This window comes from Otolemur garnettii, unplaced genomic scaffold, assembly GCF_000181295.1.
Source record: "Otolemur garnettii isolate 467f Iridium unplaced genomic scaffold, OtoGar3 scaffold00023, whole genome shotgun sequence".
Taxonomy (NCBI): Eukaryota; Metazoa; Chordata; class Mammalia; order Primates; family Galagidae; genus Otolemur; species Otolemur garnettii.
Window position 1 is genome coordinate 7181841 of NW_003852418.1, and position 18881 is coordinate 7200721.

The 18881-nt window shown below is 41.3% G+C and overlaps 1 protein-coding gene and 1 long non-coding RNA gene across 2 annotated transcripts in view; one reads left to right on the forward strand and one right to left on the reverse strand.

Moving 5' to 3' along the window:
- The window catches only part of LOC111724466, a 15188-nt gene extending 9555 nt beyond the window's left edge, over positions 1-5633 (reverse strand). The window contains exons 1-2 of the long non-coding RNA XR_002772768.1: positions 5442-5633; positions 4309-4381 (exon numbers count right to left, since the gene is read on the reverse strand). This is a non-coding gene — a long non-coding RNA (uncharacterized LOC111724466). The remainder of the gene's footprint in view (positions 1-4308; positions 4382-5441) is intronic.
- Positions 5634-8785: 3152 nt separating this feature from the next.
- YWHAB (tyrosine 3-monooxygenase/tryptophan 5-monooxygenase activation protein beta) overlaps positions 8786-18881 on the forward strand; it is a 23883-nt gene continuing 13787 nt past the window's right edge. Inside the window, exon 1 of the mRNA XM_012803882.2 lies at positions 8786-8979. The gene's annotated coding sequence lies outside the window, so the exon portion shown is untranslated. The remainder of the gene's footprint in view (positions 8980-18881) is intronic.

The window sequence follows — 18881 nt, forward strand, 5'->3', positions numbered from 1 at the left end:
AAAAAAAAAAACCCTAATGTTTAGCTTTATACAAAATGTGGTCCTTACTTTTTTATTCTGCCTTAGAACGGTGAAAAAATTCATCGTGAAATGACTTTGTGTTTCCATTGTCATGCATAAAGAGCTTGAAAGTCATCATTCCATCTTTACAATGAGAAAAATACTGAAAACTAAAAATCAACAACTCTTCTTAGATTCCCTTAGAGTAGCGGTCCCCCACCATTTTGGCACCAGGGACTGTTTCATGGAACACGATTTTTCAACAAATAGGGGTGGGAGGCGGGTATGGTTTGGGGGTCACTTGAGATGTATTACATTTATTGTGTACTTTATTTCTTTTATAATTACATTATAATATATAATGAAATAATTATACAACTCACCATAATGCAGAATCAGTGGGAGCCCTGAGCTTGTCTTCCTGCAACTAGAGGACCCTATTCTGTATTTGTAGCCATCCCCCAGGTGCTAACATCACTGTCTCAGCTCCACCATGTGTGAGCAGTTCATAGTAGGGCTTATGCTCCTATGAAAACCTAATGTTGCTGCTGATCTGACAGGAGGCAGAACTCAGGTGGTGATGGGGAATGGCTGCAGACTTAGGGAATTGAGGTCACAGGGCAAACTGCTACCTTGAAAATCAGACAGACAGAAGAATATACACAATCATAGTTTACCAAGAGCAGAAGCCATTGGAGACGTTAACTGGTAGGAACATTTAAGCAATAATTATAAATGGCCGAAAACTGAAAGTGGACTAGCTTGAGGTTTTAAAAAATCCAGGCGCTTTTTTAAACTTGGGGGAGGCACAATTTTGTGAATTTTACATCCAGGAGTCCCACCTGTTTCTCACAGTGAAGATCTGAAGAAAATCCCTTCATACTTTGGACAGGAAGAGGGGTAAAGGAACCATTTGGAAATAAGCTCAGTATGCTCTGTTCTCTGAAACAAAGGTCTGCCCGCAAAGGAAACTACTTTACCAGAGAATTATCAGACCTAAGGTTAGGGTAACTAGACAACTACAACCTTCGGTAGCTTTCCTGTCTCACATGGGGGGAAAATAAAAGGCTAAGACATTCTTCTGCAGGTTAAGGGAGGAAGCAGGAACTCTGGTCCATTCAAAAACAGAACAGTGACCAGGTAGTGTGCTCATGCCTGTAATCCAAGCACTCTGGGACTCCTATGCAGGAGGAGGATCCCTTGAGGTCAAGAATGTATGAGTTGGAGACCAAAGACCAACCAGAGCAACCATGAGACCCCATCTCTACAAAAAATAAAAGAAAATAAAACAATTAGCTGAGCATGGTGGCAAGTACCTGTAGTCCCAGTTTCTTAGGAGGCTGAGGCAGGAGGATTGCTTGAACCCAGGATTCAGAGGTTGCAGGGAGCTATGATAAAGTTACTGTACTCTAGCCAGGAGGCATGACAGATCAAGACTCTGTCTCCAAAAAAGAAAAAAATAATAAATTAAAAAGGTGAATAAATAAGAAATAATAAAAAACAGACCCCAAATTGGGGATCAAGATTAAGGCTTCTGGCTCGGCATCTGTAGCTCAAGTGGCTAAGGCACCAGCCACATACACCTAAGGTGACGGGTTCGAATCCAGCCCAGGCCCGCCAAAACAACAATGATGGCTGCAACCAAAAAATATCCGGGTGTTGTGGTGGGCACCTGTGGTCCCAGCTACTTGGGAGGCTGAGGCAGGAGACTCGCTTAAGCCCAGGAGTTGGAGGTTGCTGTGAGCTGTGATGTCATAGCACTCTACCCGGGGGGTAGCTTGAGGCTCTGTCTCAAAAAAAAAAAAAAAGATTAAGGCTTCCCTTCACCAGTATCTCACCACCACATCAACAGGGCTCCAGTATAAAAACAGTGGCTTACAACTGTTTGCTTACAACAGAGAGCTGTAAGAAACACTAATTCAGAAGGAGTCTTCAGGAAAACTCAAAGATAACAGGGGAAACAAAACCCAGGAAATATGGCTCAGCACCTATAGTTCAGTGGCTAGGGCACCAGCCACATACACAGGAGCTGGCAGGTTCAAACCCAGCCTGGGCCTGCTAAACAACAATGATAAGTACAATCGAAAAATAGCTGGCATTGTGGCGAGCGCCTATAGTCCCAGCTATTCAGAAGGCTGAGGCAAGAGAACTGCTTAAGCCCAAGAGTTTGAGGTTGCTGTGAGCTGTGATGTTACTGCACTCTACTGAGGGCAACATAATGAGACTCTGTCTCAAAAAAAAAAAAAAAACAAAAACCATAAAACAAAAAAACAGGACATAAGAGAAAATTGAAATCTCTGACACTTAATGCAAACCATAAACACAGCCTAATTCCTAGTCAGATAAACATAAAATCACTAAAGCCCTATCCTCAATTTTTAAAAAATTGAGATAGAGTCTCACTTTGTTGGCCTCTGTAGAGTGCTATGGCGTCATAGCTCACAGCAACCTCAAACTCTTGGGCTCAAGTGATTCTCTTGCCTCAGCCTCCCTGGTAGCTGGGACTACAGGTAACCACCACAGGCCCGGTTATTATTATTATTTTTTTGTTTAGCAGGTACAGGCTAGGTTGGAACTCACCAGCCCTAATGAATGTGGCCAGCTCCCTAACCACTGAGCTACAGTGCCCAGCCCATCTCAATTTTTTTTTTTTTTGAGACAGAGTCTCACTTTGTTGTCCTCAGTAGAGTGTCATGGCATCATAGGTCACAGCAACCTCAAACTCTTGGGCTTAAACGATTCTCTTGCCTCAACCTCCTAAGTAGCTGGCACTACAGGTACCTGCCACAACTCCCAGCTATTTTTTTTTAGAGATGGTAGTCTCACTATTGCTCAGGCTGGTCTCAAACTTGTGAACTCAGGCAATCCACCTGCCTCAGCCTCCCAAGTGCTGGGATTACAGGTGTGATCCACCATGCCCCATTTCAATTCTTTTTTTTTTTTTTTTGAGGTAGAGTCTTAAGCTGTCACCCTGGGTAGAGTGCCATGGCTCTACAGCTCACAGCAACCTCAAACTCTTGGACTTAAGTGATTCTCTTGCCTCAGCCTCCCAAGTAGCTGGGACCACAGGCACCTGCCACAATGCCTGGCTGTTTTTTGGTTGTAGTTGTCATTGTTGTTTGGCAGGCCCAGGCTGGGTTTGAACTTGCCAGCTCCTGTGTATGTGGCTGGCACCCTAGCCACTGAGTTATAGGCGCCGAACCCCATCTCAGTTCTTATTACCTAATACATCATGTCCATCTGTAATCAGAAAATTATAAGATAAAAGCAAGAAAATGTAACAAGATAATAAAATTAAATGTATACTGATTGTTCAAGACAGTTTTATTGATTATTTGAAAAATTCTAGAGAATTAGCCAAGAATAACAAAAAAAAACTGTCCTGGAAATAATAAGTAATTACATGATAGTAAGGTTGCAGGATACAAGGTTAATGTATAAAGTCAATTTCTTTCCTATATATCCGCAATTAACCTGTGAAATTTAAAACAAAATACTGTTTACATTAATACACAAAAAGGAATAAATCTCACAAAATGTTTACAAGATCCACGTGAGGAATACTACCAAACTCTGGCGAAAGAAAGGAGAAGAAAATCTAAATAAATGAAGAGATATTCCATGTTCATGGATAGAAAGCATCAATATCATTAAAATATCACATCTTCCCAATTTGGTCTCTAAATTCAACACAATCCCAGTCAGAATCTCAATAAGTTACTTTGTGAATGTCAACAAATAGATTCTCAAACTTATGTGGAAAGGCAAAAGAATCAGAACAACCAACACAGTGTTGAAGTTGTTCTCTGGAGCACTTCCAGTGTTTCCTTGGCTGCAATGCTCAACTTTAGCCTCAATAAACTCTATATTAGTTTTGCCTCACTTTCCTTCTGTAGCTTGACAGGTACAACACCAAAAATATGATCTAAAATCCATGAAAAATTAATAAGTAGACTTCATTAAAATGAAAAGCTCTTGCTCTCCAAGGTCACTGTTAAGAGAATAAGAGAGAAGCTCCAGACAAGAAAGAAATCTTTGCAAAGCACATATTTGAAAAAAATAACTGGTATGTAAAATTACAGGAAACTCTTTAGAACTCAACAGTAAGAAAACAAACAACTCAATTAAAAATGGGCAAAAAATTTAAACATATACTTCAGCAAGGATATACAGATGGCAAATAAGCATATGAAAAGATGTTCAACATCATATGTCATTAGGGAATTGAACATTAAAACAATAACGAAATACTATTACACATCTATTCGAATGGTTAAATCCAGAAAAACAAAAAGCCCCTCACTGTACCATATGTTGGCATGAATGAGGACCCACAGGAACGCTCCGTCATTGCTGGTAGAAATGCAAAATGGTACAGCCCCTTTGGAAAAAACAGTTTGGAATTAATAGTTTCTTAACAAAGCTAAACATAGTCTTAACATATGAGCTAATGATCACACTTCTAGGTATTTACTCAAATGAGTTGAAAACTTATGCCCACACTTCTACACAAAAACCTGTACACAGATGTTTAGACATGTAACAGTTTGATTCACAATCACCCAAAGTTGGATCAAGATGTCTCTCTTGCCTGGGCCTGGTGGCTCAAGGTTGTAATCTTAGCACTCTAAGTACTGAGGCAGGAGGCTTGCTTGAGGTAAGGAGTTCAAGACCAACCTGAGCAAGGGGGAGACATTGTCTCTACTAAAAATAGAAAAATTAGCTGGGTATCCATTGCAGTCACCTGCAGTCCCGGCTACTCAGGAGGCTAAGGCAGAAGGATCACTGGAACCCAGCAGTTTGAAGTACCGTGTTTCCTCGAAAATAAGACCTACCAGCTCGGCGCCTGTGGCTCAAGTGGCTAAGGTGCCAGCCACGTACACCTAAGGTGGCAGGTTCGAATCCAGCCCAGCCTGCCAAACAACAATAGCTGTAACCAAAAAAAATAGCCAGGCGTTGTGGCAGGCACCTGTGGTCCCAGCTACTTGGGAGGCAGAGGCAGGAGACTCGTTTGAGCCCAGGAGTTGGAGGTTGCACTGAGCTGTGATGCCACGGCACTCTATCCAGGGTGACAGCTTGAGGTTCTGTCTCAAAAAAAAAAAGGGAAAAGAAAATAAGACCTACCCCAAAAATAAGCCCTACCCTGATAATGAGACCTAGTGATGGGCGTTTCAGCGCAGAGAGGAAGACATCCCCTGAAAATAAGCTCTAGTGTGTCTTCTTGAGAAAAAATAAATATAAGACAGTGCCTTATTTTCAGGGAAACAAAGTAGCTGTGAGCTAGGCTAGTGCCTTGGCACTCTAGCCTGGGGCAACAGAGTAAGACTCTGGGTCAAAAAAAAAAAAAAAAGATGTCTCTCTCAGTGGGTCTACTAACAGTTTTGTAGGACTGCCATAACAAAATGCCACAAACGAGGTGGCTTCAGATCATAGAAATTTACCCTTTCTCAATTCTGGAGGCTAGAGGTCTGAAATCAATGTGTCAGCAGGGCCGTGCTTCCTCTGAGACCTGGTTAGAATTCTTTCATGCCTCTTCCTCGATTCTGGTGGTGGCTGTTAATCTTTGGTGTTCCTTAGCGTATAGCTGCATCACTTCAATTTCTGCCTCTCTTATGACATGGCATTCTCCATGTATGTTTGTCCTTAGATGCCATTTTCTTTCTTCTTAGGGACACCGGTCATGCTGGAGTAGAGCCCACTCTCATGACCTCACTTTAACTTGATTACATCTGAATAATAAATAAATAAATAAATAATCAATTTATTTTATTTATTTACAATTTAAATAAATTTAAAATTCATTTTATTTTATTTATTTAAAAGACACTTTCCCAAATCAGGTCATATTCACAGACACCAAGAGGTAGGACATCAACCTATTTTCTTGGAGGACACAAGTCAATCCTTAATAATAGGTTACTGGATAAATTGTGGTACATTCATACCATAAAATGTTATTAAACGATAAAAGATGAGCTATCAAGCCACCAGGAGACACAAAGGAAACTTAAATCATATTGCTCAGTGAACGCATTCAGGCAGAAAAGACTATATTTTGTATGACCCAACCATATGACACTCTCTAAAAAAAAAAAAAAGCCAAACTATAGAGAGGGTAGATAGTCAGTGGTTGCCAAAGGTTAGGGGTTAGGGAAGGGAGTGAGGGATGAACAGTTGAAGCAAAAGGGATTTTTAGGGTAGTGAAACTCTTTTTTTATGATACTTTAATGGTAAACACAAGACATTATGCATCTGTCAAAACACAGAACTGTACAACAGAAAGAATGAACCCTAATACCCTAATGTAAACTATGGACTTAAGTTAATAATGTATTAATATTGGCTCATCAATTATAACAAATGTACCACTCTAATATAATTTTTTAATTTATTTTTATTTTTAGAGACAGGGTCTCCCTTTATTGCCTGGGCTGGAGAGTAGGAGTGTAGTGGCATGATTACAGTTCATTGTTATCTTGAACTTCTGGGCTCAAAAGATCCTCCTCACTCAGCCTCCCAGGTAGCTAGGTCTACAGGTACACATCACCACACCCAGTTAATTTTTTTGTATGTGTGTGAGATCAGTTCTTGCCATATCGTTCAGGCTGGTCTCAAACTCTTGGCCTCAAGCAATCCTACTTTGGCCTCTCCAAGTGCTGGGATTATGGGCATGAGGCACCATACCTGCTCAAGATGTTAGGAATAGGGGAAACCGTGTAAGGGAGGGAGAGGGGAATCTAATAACTCTCTGTACTATCTAGTCAATTTCTCTGTAAACCTGAAGCTGTTATAAAAATGAATTCTATCAATTTAAATAAATTCATTGTGGAATCTCAGGCTCAAGTAACCTCTTTCAGGAAGTCTTTCCCGCTCTCGCCACACTCTCAAGAAAGGTTCAGTGCCCTTCTCCAAGCTCCCAGAATACCCTGGACTTATGTATATTCCTACATCTTTTTTGTGTCTCTGTCAGTGAACAGTTATGGTTTGCTGAACTCTGGCACAGAATGCAGACATGGTGAAAGAAGCTAATACATGCAACCATTTAGCAGGCACTGAGGGATGCCTGACAAATGGCACTTCTATTCCCTCAGTGTACTGATGATGTCAGTTGTGGTGAAATCATTGTGAACTCTCTGACCCACTTGGGTATTTTTTGAATGAGGGTAAAGGCACAATCATGTCCCATTAAAGCTCATTTCAACCTGAGCAGTCTCTGGATTGCCGGTCTTTGGTCTTCACCGAGAAGTTTTTGGACTAGGAAACTTATCTAGAATTCAAAGCCAGTGGTTTGGAGTCAAACCCATGCTATTTCCATTACACAACACACTGTCGCTCTTGTTTAACTTAAATGATAATGTAGTGCAGGGAACCAGCACAAATAGCTATATGACAGATAACAAATTAAGAAAGTAACTTTGGTTGGGAGGGGGTCCCTGGCACTGTGGTAAATCCAAGCCCAATCTAGAGTAGGCAACCACTTCTTGGCTTTGGCCAACTGTTGTCATACAGAAATGTGGACACAGTGTTGCCAATGAAGGCAGAGATGCAGGATTCTGCTCACATAGGAATCTCTCAGTTATAAAAGAAAATGTTGGGAACTAAGTCAAAATGTTTAGAAATATCTGAAATGGTATATTGGGAGCATAAGGAGTCATCTAATTGAAATAGGGTATTTATGATGGGGGAGAAAAAAGAGCAGGTTAATAACTGAAAGATAAGGGCAGCTTCTTAAGAATCCTTATTGTCACACTTAAGGATATAGTCCTCTGAGTCTTTGTGACCACCAAAATATTTAAACAGAAATAGGACAAAATTACAATAGTATTTCACAAAGATCACTTAGCAGTTGATGGAGGCAGGGCTGAGAATTCAGCGGTGCATTAGAAGCCTGTCATTAAGCTAAGTAAGGGTAAATGAGAGATTACGAAGGCCTACTTTGTTCTTTCTCTGGCAAGACTGTAAACTCCAAGACAGCAGGGTCCTGTCTTGTTCACTGCTGTCTCCAGCACTAAGCAGAAAGCCGGCTCAACATTATTATTCCAAAGAATAAATGGTAGGGAGTCAAAGTGAGAGGCATTTTAAGGACCGGGTGTTGGTAACAGTGAGAGGGAACATGGAGCTGTGAAGACATATTTCCTTCCATGAAGCTTCCTCTATGAGCCTTAGGGAGGATCTCAAGGAGGAAATCATGTACATGGTATTTTTCAAAAGCCTTCTGCAAATTCCATTCCTGACACTTCATGTAGCCTCTTCAGTCTACAAGAAAGAAAACGGTAAGGGCCGTCGAAGATTAAGGGATAATTAGGGATGAGCAATCTCTGTTCCTCCCTGGGTCCAGTATTCCCAAAGTACACAGCGAAAGGGGACTGGCCTCGCCCTCGGACCCGGCCAGGATTACTTCCGGGGTGGGGTAGTAACCAAGGACCCGCGGAATCCAGCCTTTCTACCCAGGGCAACCCCCAGAGGGGCCTCACTCCGGGTCCTCCCTGCCCCCGCAGAGCGAGTTCCTTGACCACCACCCCCAGCTCCGCCCTCTCTCCTCCCACCTCCTCTTCCCGCTCCACCGCCCCATTTCCTTCCCTTAGCCAGCCTCCTCCTGGCTCCCTCCCCCGGCCGGGCCTCCCGCATCCGCAGCCTCCCAGCCGTCTGCTCTTCCTCCTCCCTTCCGTAAGCGCCCCTCTCCGGCGGCCCGGCAACCCCGTGCCTCGCTTACCCAATGAGGAGACGGCGCAGGGCGGGGCGAGGCTGGGACCGGAGCGGAAGTGGCGACCGGAGCGGAAGTGGAGCTGCCGCCACCGCCGCCGCCGATCCCGGAGCCCGGGTAGCTGCTGCCGCTGCCGCCGCCGCCTCCACCGCCACCGCCACCGCCACCGCAGTCACTGCAGCTGCCTCCGCCTGAGGAGCGGGCTTGGGAAGGAAGCAGTCACTGCGCTCAGAGCTTTGGTCGGAAGCGTCTTTGCCCCCTGCAGCCCTCCCACGGTGAGTGCGGCGCGGGCCCCACCCAGGGCCCCTGGGGGCCCGTGTTCGATGCTTCTGTGGGGCTGATGCGACTACGGATGCCCAGCGGGCGGGCCCGGGGTCTAGCGGCACGCTGCCTTCCCAGCCCGGCGCAGCCGCCTGCAGCGCGGGACTGGTCTAGCCGCGGCCCCTCCCTGTTTCCGGGGCCGGGCCCTTGGCTTCTCCGAGAGGCCCAGGCTGCGGCCCTGCCTGGCGGGCCGGGTGCGGTTCTGTAATGCGCCGGAAGGGACGGTGGAGCTGCAGACCCCGGATCCTCTCCCTCAATACCTAGTTTCGATCCTCATGCGACCCCTCCCTACGCCTTACTCGACGAGAACCTTCCCTTTCATTCTTGTCACTCCTGCTCCGTCCTTTCTGGTTTTCAAAAATTAAAATTTAACCAAATGCGGGTGGGTTCTCAAGTCCCAGCGCCCTTACTTGAGTCCCTTTAAATGAATAAAGGGTTTAACCTTGGGAGATAACAGGGGGGGAACCTCCTCCCACTTTGCAGTAAAGCCATTTCATCATCCTCTTGTTATAGAACCTGGCAGGATCCAAGATTCCTTAGGAAGAACAGGATTGGAGTTTGAATCAGGAAAATGCATGTGTTAGAACCGGTTACTGAGTCAGGCCGGATACCCAGGAAAAAAAAAATCAGAGGTTGAGAATCGGAGTATTTTCCCACGTTATGTGGTGTCATTTTAGTGCCAGAATCCTTTGTATAGGTTCCCCAAATTCCTTCATACTGTGTGTTAGCACATTTTTTGGTCTGAAATTTGGAGATGACCTTAATGGTGGTGGGGAAGAGGTGATAGCGATTTGGATTCGCTTGCTTCTGAATATGAGTGTTATCTTTGGACACACTGTTGCAAATGGAGAACGCACATGTAAAAGGAGGCAGCATTGGTGAGATTATTTGCCAGGCTTTCTGTAAAAATGTGTTTTTTGTCATTGCCTTTACTGCAGTTCTCTCTGGTAAGGCTAGGTAGCATCAAGCTCAGATTTTACTTGCCTTGTGTGGGAGATGTAATTGTTATAGACGTATCAGCCTGCCATAGGAGCCAAAACAGAAAGATGAAGTGCTTATAAAAACGTGAACGTGAAAATTGTCTGTGTTCTCACTCTGTCTGACTTGTTTATGTGAAACCACACATATGTGCAGTTTGTAGAACTGGACACCATGGCTTTTTTGCATTGTCCTGTTAGAAATATGTGGATTGTACTTGGTTCTTAGTGACTATTTCTGCTTCCAGGGCACCCCATTTCTTAGGGATATCTTAGTTGTCTGGGCCTTTATTTTTCTTGGATCCACCATCCTTAGCAGCAGACAGTGTGGTGAGTGTAAAGTCTGTCAATTTTCATGGACCTAAGTTAGAAATTTAAGTGTGGCCTTCAAAATGGAAGGTTAATAATCCAGTAGCAACTGCTGAATTATTTTCCCAGCATCTCCTTTCAATGAGATAAGAAACCATTCATCCATCTTGCAGATGAAGTCTTCATGAGAAATGAGGTGATTTGGCCTAGGCCATAGACCTAGTTCTCAGATTGAGTATCCTCATTCATCACTGACAAATATTTATGGACTGTCAGCTCCTGGACTGTGACTTCTACCCTGTAATCTTCTGTACACTTCCCATCATGCAGTGCTTGTATTTTGTTGAAGCCATTTTAGAATTGGAACTCTATAGATCAGGGAGGCAGCCTCTATAAAACCAGGATGAGCAAATTCCCATGATACAGAGTCATCAGAGATTTGGGCCACTGCAAAAAGTGCATTTTGCCCATTTGGATGTGGATACAGAAAAAGGAAGAGCACTGGACTGAAACCAGGTAAATTTGCTTCAGATCTTGACTGCAATATTTTCTTCAGCATGTTAATCCATCTCTGGTTCTTAGCTCCTTATTGCCTAGAGTTGTCATGAGGCCTTTTTACAAACTATAAATTGTTAAATATGAGCTTTTGGTTTTGTTATTTTTAAATCAGAGTTCATTATTAATGGCTTTTTTCCTCCAGTTACTTTCTGATTATACCCAACCCTGCTTTGTACACATTGCTTTCCATAAAATGATACATTATTATAGAACTTTACTTTGCATATAGCAAATCCTGTCTTTTTGAGTCATTTTCTCAAATCTGTGTCATGTAAGTGGTAATGCAGTCTTTGTATTGTTGTGACAGGCTCAATAATTAAAATAAGCATTAGGGGTATGGTAAATGTTCAATAGATGTTATTTGACTATTGCATGGATATGTAGGTTAGACACAGTATACATGCTACATAGCATGGACACAGAATCCATCCATTTATGATTTATTCACCAGCTGATGAGGTACCATCTGGCAATTAATCTGTTGTAATAATAGTTACTGCACCTTATATATAGCATATGCTATGTGTGAAGCTTTGTTCTAAGCACTTTACATGTATTAAGTTGGTCTTTCCTAACAATCAGGGAGAGAGGTAAGACTCCCAGCCCCATTTTACAGATGTGGAAGCCAAGGCTCAGAGAAGAGTAATTTCCTTAACATTTCTATCTCCCTCCCTGCTTCCTTCTCTCCCTCTCTCCCTCTCTCCCCCTCTCCTTCTCTCCCCCTCTCCTTCTCTCCCCCTCACCCCCCTCACCCTCTCCTTCTCTCTCTCTTTTTCTCTGTCTCTCTCTCTTTCTCACACATGCATGCATGCAGAGCACAAGGTAAGTGCCAGAACCAGGAATCAAACTCAGGTGGTCTGGCTCTAAGAACTTCTACTTGTGGTGGAACAATACAAATGTTCTTTTATGTGAACACCATTTAGTCCTTAATTTTTATTTATATGAGTCTCTTGAATGTGTTTGAACGGGAATTTTAGCTGTTTTTAAAGATAGACAGAATGTAATTTATCAGGGAAAATATATTCATTCTGGCCTGTAGTGGTGATATTGTTAGTGTGCATCAGGAAGCAAGCTTGTGAAAAATCCAGTTTTTCTAGTACTTGCTTCATACAGGGGAGAAAGTTCATCAGTTAACTTTGTGGCACACAATCCTAGGTTCTTTACCAGTTGAATTTGGCCATGACCATTACTAGTTTTTGTTTATCATACTATTTTCCTGTACATTTTTAGGTTTTCTGTATTTTATTGCAGAGGAGGAGATGAGGGACTGTATCTATATTAAGCAGAGAGAAAATTCTAAATTATAACATCCTGTTATGTTAACTTTTTTCAACTGACTAATAAGCAGTTTCCCTTAAATGAGGATACTTTAGAGAATGGACTAAAATTTCCTTTTCTAAAGGGACGTTTAAGTTATTTGGATCCTACTTTTTTTTCTAGGGAAAGATGACAGAGAGCAAGAAATTATGATTATATAATAGCAACTTTTATGCTTTAGAACCATCTTGATCTCTACATGAATATGATCCTAGCAGTCATCTATATGTCATGATAGAAAAACTAACAACAGAGCTGGATTTTGAGAAAAATTATCTAAGGGGACTATGAAAGAAGGAAAAATAGACTAAAAAGAACGTTCTTTTTTGTGATATGTGTACTGAAAACCAACCATATACTGTTTTCTACACTAAAAGTTCTTCTACTAGAATTATAGTTGGGTGTTTCTAATAGTTGTAGTGAAATGAAAATTATCAGTGTCCTCATGAGAAAAAGTCATTCCCAGTAGAGTTTATATTAGTTGACTTTTTAAAAATTGTGGCCAGTTCTTTATTACGTAAGTTTTTCCTGTGCTGGGTGGTTAATTTTGTTGTTTTCCCTAAGAGACCCAGGAAAAAAAGTTATTTCTGAATGGCCTTGACCAGAACAAAGAGATCGAAGGCTACAATGAAGTAGATAGGAGCCCTGTCTGTTATTACTGTTTACCCTCAGCTGAGAGCTGTACCCTAAGCCTTGGTTTGACAGTTTGATGAGTTTTTGGCATATATGCTTTTGTGCTGTTTTTAACTCCTGGATTTTATTTTGATTTTTAAAGATAGATAAATTAGCTTAATAGGCCAGTTGTAAATCTCACTGTAATAAACCTTGTTGGTTCTCAAAAAAATTGACTGTTGTTTAGGAGAGACAGTGCTGCATATAGGAAAGAGCATTCATTTTAAAATGAATGTTAGTGTAGTTTCCAGATCTGCCATAGATAGCTGTGTGGACCTGAGTGGGTGACTCTGCATCTATGAAAGGGGACCATGGTCACCTACCACATAGTATACTTCAGATCAAATGAGTTAATATAAATCCCTAAGTGCTTTGCACATTTATACAGACTGTAAATGATGGATATTTTTGTTATTTACTAATCTGGTTAGCTGTTTTGATTTTTTTGTGTAGCTAACTGATTAGACTTTTAAATGGAGATGGACATAAAGTATTCCAAAGGCATATTGAAACTCAGTTTGAATCTATATCATTTTATAAATATGATTAGTAGCTGAAAAAAAAAGTCTCCTGATTAGAACTGGGAGGGCTTTTTTTGAAAGTGGTCTAAGATAGACTAAATACAGTCTGTATTTTATAAGTCAGAAAAAGTATCTAAAGATAAGAGTATGGACTCCCGTATTAAGCTCACAATCCCCTGTGGGAGCCAACAAAGACATTTATAGTGAACTGTGATGAGTGCCATTTTAGAAATAGGCATAGGTAAATTGACATGTGCCTTTCTTTTAAAAGTCTTTAAAGAAAGCAGTCTAGATTTAAAAGAGATGAGGTACGTCTGCCTTCACTGGCTGACCATTTGTTAACTTTTGTGTGGAATATACTGCGTCTGTCATTTATTTGAGTGCTTACACTGTGCACAGGCTGCAAAATGATTTTGCATAATCAACAGATCTATTCCTAACAACTCTAGTAACTAAATTTGCCCATCTTATGGATGAAAAAACACACTAACAGAGAGGTCAGGTATCCTGTGGACGTTATAAATGAGGAAACTGAGGATCAGAGAAGAGTACTTTTCCCTGATAAATTGGTACTGGATGGCTACTTTATGTTGGGCCCAACACTTTCGAACCCTATTTATAAGGTCAACCAAGTGGGCTGTCTTTATGGATAGATCACTTAAAGCAAGAGATCAATTTATTATCATAGCTGCTCTTACGACCTTGGGTGTATCACTTAATACCTTCATTGTTTTAAGCTTCATCTTGGCTATTGGACATAATTAGCAATTTGATAATTCAACAACTGATGTCAAAGAGGGATGGTATTTGAAAGCAGTGTACTTTCCCTCCACTATTCAGTGTTCACTGGACGTAGTGCTAATGACTTTATATTTGAGATATCCTGTGTTTCATTTTCTTACAAAGAACCTGCAAATGTTTGAATGGAATTAAATTTATTACAGGACTCTACATTTTGTGTGTAGAATGGCTCACAAGACATTTTTAGAGTGGGCGTTTTTCAGTGAGTAGTTTTCTTTGAGAGCCAGGAGTACTTAACTTTTTCTGGATAACACCCACTAACCACCTGGTCCCACTGACTTTCTCAGTCCCTCCTGCTGTAGCTTGGCATCTATTTTTCCTTCAGCAGACTGACTCCAGAACTGTAACTTCTACTTTACGGTGCTGCGGATGCTCTATCTGGAATGAAGTATCTATGAATGCGATTTAGAATTTGCAGCCAATTCCTCGCCCTTTTGAAACTTTGATTTTAAGATGTTGCTGTCATTTTTGTCTCTTGGGATCATTAATTGTTTTCATTTCTTTATCTACTTTGGCCTTTGATTTTTATTTCATCTAGAAAAATCGTCATGCATTTTATTCATACATTTATTTTTCCTCTTACCACCTAGAGTTCCCTTTTTCTCTCCTATACAGGAGCTCTACCATCCCGTAGAACAAGTCAGGACCTAGTCACTTTTAAACTAAACCACTTCCCTCTAATTCTGGCTACTTGCTTTTCCAAGAAATATTGTTAACTGTCTTCTTATATGCCTACCATTAGAGTTTAGGCTATCTCAGTAGAGGACCACTCTGCTTGCATGTCATCTGAACTCATCTTAGTGGGTAATCCAAGGAGTTCTTGGAAATGCTGGTAGTTTTCTCATTTTGCTGTTACTTCAATACACATCGGATTATATGCATTACATTTTTGTAAAGTAGCTTAAGAGTAAGAATATTTACCTATGAGCCTTTATTCTGACTAGCAGTAATAGGCATTTTATGTATATTATATTGAGAGCTATGAATGTCTCCTTTTAACTTTGAGGAAACTCAAATTCAGAGAGATGATACTATGGAAATGTGGAAAAATTACTCAATTTCTCTTTAGAAGCCCAGATTTGTTGTATGCAGGGCTTTCCTAAAGACAGATCCTACTATGTTTTATAAAGAACTTGAGTAATTCCTGATGTACAATAGGTAGTGGAATCCTCATTTTAAATTTCCAACAAAGTATTAGACTCAATTAAAGCTTTTTATGTTAGAATTGAACATGTTCTTTCCCTTGAAAATGAAACATAGCTGAACGTTAATGCCTCTAAAGGCCACAGCTATCATATTCAACTGTTCCTGACTTTGCAAATTCCTCCCCCCCCTTTTTATAGATTAGCAATAGATAGTCCTTTGGAGGTCCTTACATTTGGATGCCTGGTCTGGTCACTGGGAGATGACTTCTCAGTGTTTTGACCCTGACTAGAAAAGTGTTCCTTAGGCAAAGAATGGAGTTACTAAGGCTAGGTTTGTTCATAGATAACTCTCACTTTAGCATTTATTATCTGATTTAGAGTGTTGTTTATTCGAAGAAAATCTTCTTTCAGAATTATTTCACCTTCAGAATTATTTTTTATAGCTTTCTGTTTGTACCAGTGGCTTCTCTTTAAAATAAAACCTTTTTAGTAAAAATACAAAATGTTTTTAAAAAGTAATACGTACTCAAAAAGATAGAAAATGAAGATTCTAATGTTGTCCACCTAGAGATACACTGGAGAGAGAGAGAACTACTGCCAATCATTTGGTGTTAATCATTCTGTTGATGTTTACGTTTTTGGGGGGATAATGTACAAAATGAGCTGCTATTATGCAGCTTCCTTCTCCCAACCCCCAGAGCTCTTAGACAAACCTTTCCAGGCCATTAAATCTCTTGTTTTGATGGCCATGTCATCTTGTATCATCAGTCTCTTCTTTTGTAAACGGTTCCCTTTTATCAGATATTTAGATTACTTCCAACTTTTTCACTAAGCAATTGCTGCTTTTACCAGCAATGCTTCCCAGTCCTCTGTCTTGCTGTATCCAGTGGCTTAGAACAGATTGACAGCCATCATCATCATGTGGGTGTGCTTGAGAACTCCTGTTTTCAAGCATGTCAGTGTCTTCCTGAAATATGCCCACCACAAAGAAAATCTGTTGGCTGAGTGCAGGGTTTAAACCCTCTGCAGCCTCTAAGGAGTTTGCTCTGATGCCTTGACTCGGCAGTGGTTGGGCCATGCTTGATGACAAGACTTTAGCCTTTTAAAAGGTTTGTAGGAGGCTCTTTTTCTGATATTTGTTGGGATGGGACTGTATTTCTAAGTCTCCATAGAAAAGTAGGTCCTGATTATGAAGCTTCACTACTTGTCATCTTTAGAAAATTCAACTAGGAAGTAATGAGTAAAAGTCAGTTCCAGTTAATGTGTATGTCCACATTGAGGACGTGGAGTAGTCTTACCTAGGAATGTTAACATTATATCACATTTGCTTCCTGTACAAGATTAATTACATTTTTGCTTTTTCTTCTCAATGGGTTTGTATATTGAAAAAAAAAATATTCAGGCTCCCATTTCTTGAACTAAAACAGTGATGTGTACCTACTGTGAGAAAAGTAGTGCTTCAGATTTATTTTTGCACTATGTATTTTTTAAAGAAAAATCTCCACATTTACTAGTCTTTAATTTCCTGCCTCCCATCTTCCCAGCAACTTTTCAGAGATGGATACTGTTGTCTTCATTTTGTAGCTTGGAAGACTGAGATTTAACAAGCTTACATGGCCATGTAAGAGGCACGTTGTACTCTGACACGGTCCTTTGCCTTTCTGCTATACCACATACAGGTAGCCTGTGTTCCCTGTGCCCTCCCAGGAATGATTTGTTGAAAAACTTAACAGATAGCAGAGCCTATGTTTTGTGCTTCAGTTTTAGGCAATAATGTGAAACAAATGTGACCCTTTCCTTTGAGGGCACACACATGTGAGACTAAATGGTACACCATTCACTATCTGTACCATAGAAGGGCGTAGGAAGCCCTAGATTGTGTAATGGACTACTAGTGCATTTGAAGTCATAAGCAGGCTCAGTGTGGGCTGGGCAGTCAGGGCAGGCTTTCTGGCCCTAGGTCAGTGATTCTCAACCTGTGGCTCGCAACCCACAGGAACTGTATTAAAGGCCCAAGGCATGAGGAAGGTTGAGAACCACTGCCCTAGGTGGATCGACAGGGTATGCAGAGGCAGGGAGTAAATTGGACAGATCCTAAATGAAGGGAGCTAAAAAGCAGTTTCAGGCATGGCGTTTATAGGGCATGTGGTGATAATGTCCAGTCTGAGAGAAAGGTATATGTTGAAGAGCAATGGATGAGAAAGGCTAACAGGTAAGGAGGAGAAAAGTCATTAAGGTTTTCATGGGGTTTTTTTGTTTTTTTTTTTAAAGAGAGAGATTCTCAATCTGTCACCCAGGCTAGAGTGCTTAGATGTTATCAGTCATAGTTCGCTGCAGCCTTGGACTCCTGGGCTCAGGCAGTCCTCCTGCCTTGGCCTCCCAAGTAGCTGGAACCATAGATGCACACTACTATGCCAAGCTGACTTTTAGTTTTTGGTAGAGACTAAGTCTTCCTGTGTTTCTCAGGCTGGTCTCGAGCTCCTGGGCTCAAGAGATACTCCTGTCGCATCCTTCCTAAGTGCTAAGATAACAGATATGAACCACCACACACAGCCTAGGTCAGGAAGAAGTTTGGACTTCATGGGGCAGTCAAAAGGAATCATTGAAAGTAAAATGAAGGCATGGCCAATGAGGTAGTTTAGGGAGAGGAATTTTGAAATAGGTTGCAGAAGTATAAGGAATGGGATATTCATGTGGTGAGGATTGAATATACTTGTGAAGAATATATACAAGTATAAGAGAGAAAAGAGAGAACTCTACCGGATTTACAGTTTTATTATTCCATTTCAGGGTCTGTTCATTCAGCAGATATTTGTACCAATTATGTGCAGAATGCTGTGGACAGAATGCCCTAAAGGAGTATATAGTGTAGGAAGTGACTCGAGATACTATACAAATAATTCTAGTACTGAAGAAATGTGATAATACAGTAAGACAGGTAAAAATGAAATGCATTGTGAGAATATTTTCATCTTAGATAACTGCTGTCCATTAGAAATAGAATGTAAGCCACCTTTGAAAAGTATAAGTAAGACTGATGTGGTGACTTAACGGCTGTAATCCCAGTGCTTTGGGAGGCCAAGATAGGATTGCCTGAGCCTAGAAGTTTGAGACAAACCTGGGCAACACTGCAAGACCCTGTCTTCAAAAATTAAAAATGAAATAATTAGCTGTGTGTAGTGATGCATGCTTGCGGTCCCAGCTACTCAGGAGGCTTGGCAGGAGGATCACTTGAGCCCAGAAGTTCAAGGTTATAGTGAGCTACGATGATGCCGCTGCACTCTAGCCTGGATGACAGAGTGAGAGCCTATCCTATCAATAAATAGACCAGAAAAAACCCCAATTGAAGTTAATTTTAATAATTTGTTTACTTAACCAATTATATCCAAAATACTCTGATTTCAACATGTGGCCTTAGCCACACTTTAAGTAGATAGCTACATGGCTAGTGGCTTAAGAAAGGGGAGTTAGTAGGCTCAGCACCTGTGGCTCAAGTGGCTAAGGCGCCAGCCACATACACCTAAGGTGGCGGGTTCGAATCCCCAGCCTGGACCCG